A 4714-nucleotide genomic window follows, 5' to 3' on the forward strand; every position below is an offset into this window, starting at 1 on the left:
AGCAACGCAACCACTTTGTGTCTGGTCTACAGTATAAACTAAGAAACATTTTGTATAAATTTATTAAGATTTCTCTCATGATTGTTGGTTTTGGTAATACCTGACAGTTCTTATTCTTTGGAAACAAGTAGAACATTCCTTAAAACAGGAAGGGCAAGGCTTATCTTCAGGGCAACAAGGTAGCAAGGAGATTCCCCCCATCTCACCTTATTGACCTGAGTAGAGTACTATGGCGTCAGTCTAGCTCACAGCAGCCTCAAACCCCTGGGCCCAAGCAATCCTCCTGCCTCAGCTTCCTGAGTAGCTGGGACTACAGGCGTATGCCACCACGCCTGGCTAATTTTTCTATTTTTAGTAGAAACAGGGTCTTGCTCTTGCTCAGGCTGGTCTTGAACTCCTGAGCCCAAGGGATCCTCCCGCCTTGGCCTCTCAGAGTGCTAGGATTGCAGGTGTTGAGCCACCGTGCCTAGTCCAGGAAGCAAGGAGAAAAGGAGACCAAAGCCCACTTCATAGCTAACCTTGGGGGTTATGAATAAAGAGGCTGATTTGGTGAGAAAAGGAAAGTTGGGCAGGGGGATATCAAAGAGGCGTAATAAGGAAGAAAGAGAACACAAGGTTGCTGTTGTTTTGACTAAACAGTAAGAAAACCCATCTTCATAACACCTTGCAAGTATCTCACTGAAAAGGCCCTTCTTTAGCACCCCCTCAAACTCCTGCCCACGCCTGCTCCTTTCTTTTATGATGTCATTCCTTTGACTTTCCACCTTGTCACTGTGCTCCAGCCACATGGACCTCCTTGCCATTTTCACATACCTGCCTGAGGGTGTTTGCATTGGCTAGAATGCTCTACTCCCAGGTAGCTCATAACTTTCTCCTTCACCACTTTCAGGTCTGTCTGTGCTCAATATCACTTTCTCAGGGGAAGCTTTTTCTGAACATCTTATTTTAAAATTTGCACAACCAACTGTTCTACTGGCTTCTTTTTAGCTGTATTTTTCTCCATAGCATTTATCACCTTCTAATCTACACTATATTTTACTTATTTTCTGTCTCCTCCTTTCATGAGGATGTAGCCTCCATGAGGTCAGGGACATAAGAATTCATTAGATATTTGTTGAATGAATGAGTGAATCAAGGAAGGAAGGAAGGAAGAATGGAAGAAACGAATCCCTGCTACCTTTGGAGATTATTATTAAAAGTGTTCAATAAACGGGAACTAGCTAACAAATTTAATCGTTTCTAACTGTTTTGCAAAATTTTATTGTTTTCAGGAAGTAAAGGTTTAAAAAACAAACTAATGATAATCCTAAAGACCAGTACAACCCTGACCAGTCTTACTGCCTTAAAAAATTAGATGTGTGGGAGGACAAATTTTTATATATAAATACATAAATGGCCTTTGAGTTTAGTAACAACCAAGTTTCTCATTAAAGTTATGATGAAAAATCCATCTTTTCCTGGTATATTGATTCCTACCTTAATTCATTTTAAGAAGTAGGTAAGGAGTAAATTATGAAATAATTAAACAGCATGCCCCAATACTACTAAATCTTTGGAAACAATGATCAGCAATGAACATAAAAAATGAATCCAATCATAGACTTTTTTTTAACGTCTGTGAATACAATGGCTTTAGGTGGCTGGGGAGGTGGAGGCTGAGCTGGTTTTGTAGATCTGCATGGGATTTTTGACATCAGGTAAGGGCAGCTCCTCTGAGACACAAAGGGAAAGAACTGTCTGGCAGTAGATTTCCACTCCAGTAAAAAATATTCTCTAATCTAAGATATTATTTAGAATTAAGTCAGCCCCTGGGATTGGTCAATGCTGGCCAGTTCACCTATGGAGACACCACTCTATCTACTATGCAGGAACCATGGGCCACAAGTTGGTAAGTGTGGACTTACCTACACAGGGCAAGTGGGATACTATGATTTGCATTTTGGAAAGCTTGACAATAAGCTTGTAGCAGAGATAAGATCAACAGAGAGAGAAAAGAAAGAAATGAAGTATAGCTCCTTGTAAACCATGTGCCTCTTACCATTGCTCTATTTTTCCTCCTAATGCCTTGCCACTTTAGGTCAACTCATGTCTGTCTCTCTTTTACTGATCGGATAGTCACATAAACACACTGTTTTTTGTCTTCTAGGTATTTTGGGATATGAAGGGTAGTAGGAGGAAAAAAAAGAGTGGGATAAATTTCATAGATTACAATAAGTTTTATCTTTAAGTCTAAGAATAATTTTCCAAGTGTGAACATCTACAGAACTTACAATATAATGGCAACAACGAGATTGGTCCCAAGAAATGATTAAGGTAAACAATGTGCTTTTTTTTCCCTCTCCCAGTTCTGGTAACTCAATAGTCTTTAACTACTTGAGAAGGTGTGAGGATCATTTTTTAATCTCACTTTGGACACAGATGCTCACATTTCAGCTATGATCAAAGTGATCATCCTTATCCCTTGCTGACACCTTTCTTCCCCACTTCAACAAGTCACAGATCACTTCTAGGAGAAAATTTCAAGAGGCTATTAAACACTGGCATGGATACTCAGAGAAGAGATATAATCGTCTCTGGGGACCTTTAGGAACAGCAGATCATCTCGGATAGGCAGAGTTACACCTAATTCAGTCCATCAAAATGTACTGGGTGCTGAGAACTCAGCAAAGCATTGTGGGAATACCAAAAAAGGTCAGAAGGCACAGCACCTTCCTTGAATAAACTGAAATGGCTTCATCTGGACTGGTTCTGAGAAAGGCACGTTTAGGTTTGGCTACCACTGAGGATACGTACTACTGGGCCAGGCTAGGTATAACGAGGACTTTGTGGGCCTGCATTCTATCCTAAGACAACACAATCTTAGAACCAGTTCTTAGTGATCATTTAACCCAGTGATTCTCAGTCTTGGCTGGACATTAGTATTTCCTGGGGGCACTTTTAAAAAATAGAGATGTCTGAGCCTGCTCCAGTCCAATTAAATCAGGATCTCTGCTTTTTTTTTTTTTTTTTTAAATAAACTCCCAAGCAACACAAATACAATGGAACCACACATTAGTAGTTGAGAATTACTGGTTCATGACACTCTCATTTTATACATAGAAAATTAAGGTCCAGAGAATTTAATTGACTTGTGACTTGCCCAAGCTCATATGCCTAGTTAGTGGCAGAGCTTGGATTAAAACCATGATCTCCCTTAATTTACTCATCCAACAAACATCTATCAATGACATTCTAGGGTTGTCGGCGAGTCATCTAGTTGTCACTTAAGAACAAGGTAAGTCAAAGCTGATTGATATCTAAGGATCAGTTAGGTTGATCCTGATCCAAGTTAAAAGGTAGGAGTAAGATGTGATGGTTCTGTCATTCTTACACTCTTCTTCCAAATTTTAAGGCATCCTTTGATCCAGGTGAAATCTATCACTACCTCTAACCCACTCTCCCATTTTATTAGTTCCAGGGACCTCTACTTACCCAGATCTAAGGTGCAGCACAAGAGTTGGGGGACAGGATCCCCAGCTGGGAGCTCCAGTGCAGGTCAGTGCAAGTGTGATCAGCAGGGCTGAGAGCTGGAGAAGGGAGAGCTCGCTCCTCAGCCCTACATACAGAAGAAGAAAGGGGAATTAATCAGCAGTGCTGATTTGTTCTTTGAAAGAAGCTACATCCAAAATGTTTCTTAATGCTGTCCACTCATTCCTAATACCAATCCACTTCCTTCTAAGACACAGCTACTGCTATCACAGTGGTTTATATGGATATGCTAATTATATAATATAAATATATAAATACAAATATATACATACCCACACACATATATCTTCTTTCTAAAGGTGAACTGCTAGGATGAGAGAGAGAAACTAAGTTTAATTTTGAACTCAACCATTACCACACTTAGTAATTCATGCATACAAAAGTTTGCATGTGAGAAATTGTGCCCACTGGGGCATCAGTACTGGGAGCAGATCCTTGCAGAAGCACTTCCCTTGAAAAGAGCAAGAACAACAACAACAACAAAAAAAAGAGAGGAACTCATGACATTCAAAATAAAAGTTGATCTTGTTCCACTAGAAAACTTAATAGGACCAATCTGTCTTTAGTGCTTCACAAATAATACAATTATTACTTCCCATGTATAGAACACTTACTCAAGAGGCCAGAGAGTATATATTGCATTTGAAGGTAAATTAAATCATACCCACTCAGTCTGTGGATTTACCCATGTCCTTGCTTCATTCTCAATTCCCTCCACCTGCTTACCCTCTAACTAATTCCCCGACCCATTCCAAAGCAAGGTCTCATAACCTGGGCACCAGGAATCCTTGGAGAGGTATGCAACATTTTGATTGGCTGTGCATTATTTTTGGGATAAAGTCTCCAGTGTTCCCCAGGTTTTGAAAAAGACTGTCCCCTCCCTTATAGTCCCCTAGAACACAATTATTTTTCAAGGGTGAAGTTTGGGAGAAGATAATGACATTCATCATTGTTGGTACCTAAAACGAAAAATTGTATAAAATTGGTTCTGGAACTATCCTCTAAAAGAGAGGTTGAAAGACTTCATGAAACTGGAACTATCCTTCAAAAGAACGGACTTAGATAAAACACAGTTGGGGAGGCACCAGATGATTACATTAATCCACGCTGATTTCTTTCATGCAGGCTTTCACTAGTCAGAAACCAAAGGAAAGGAAAATCGTCATCTCCTCATTTTTCTTGTTGA

The sequence above is a fragment of the Propithecus coquereli genome, unplaced genomic scaffold (genome assembly GCF_000956105.1).
Source record: "Propithecus coquereli isolate 6110/MARCELLA unplaced genomic scaffold, Pcoq_1.0 Scaffold32, whole genome shotgun sequence".
Classification (NCBI taxonomy): Eukaryota; Metazoa; Chordata; class Mammalia; order Primates; family Indriidae; genus Propithecus; species Propithecus coquereli.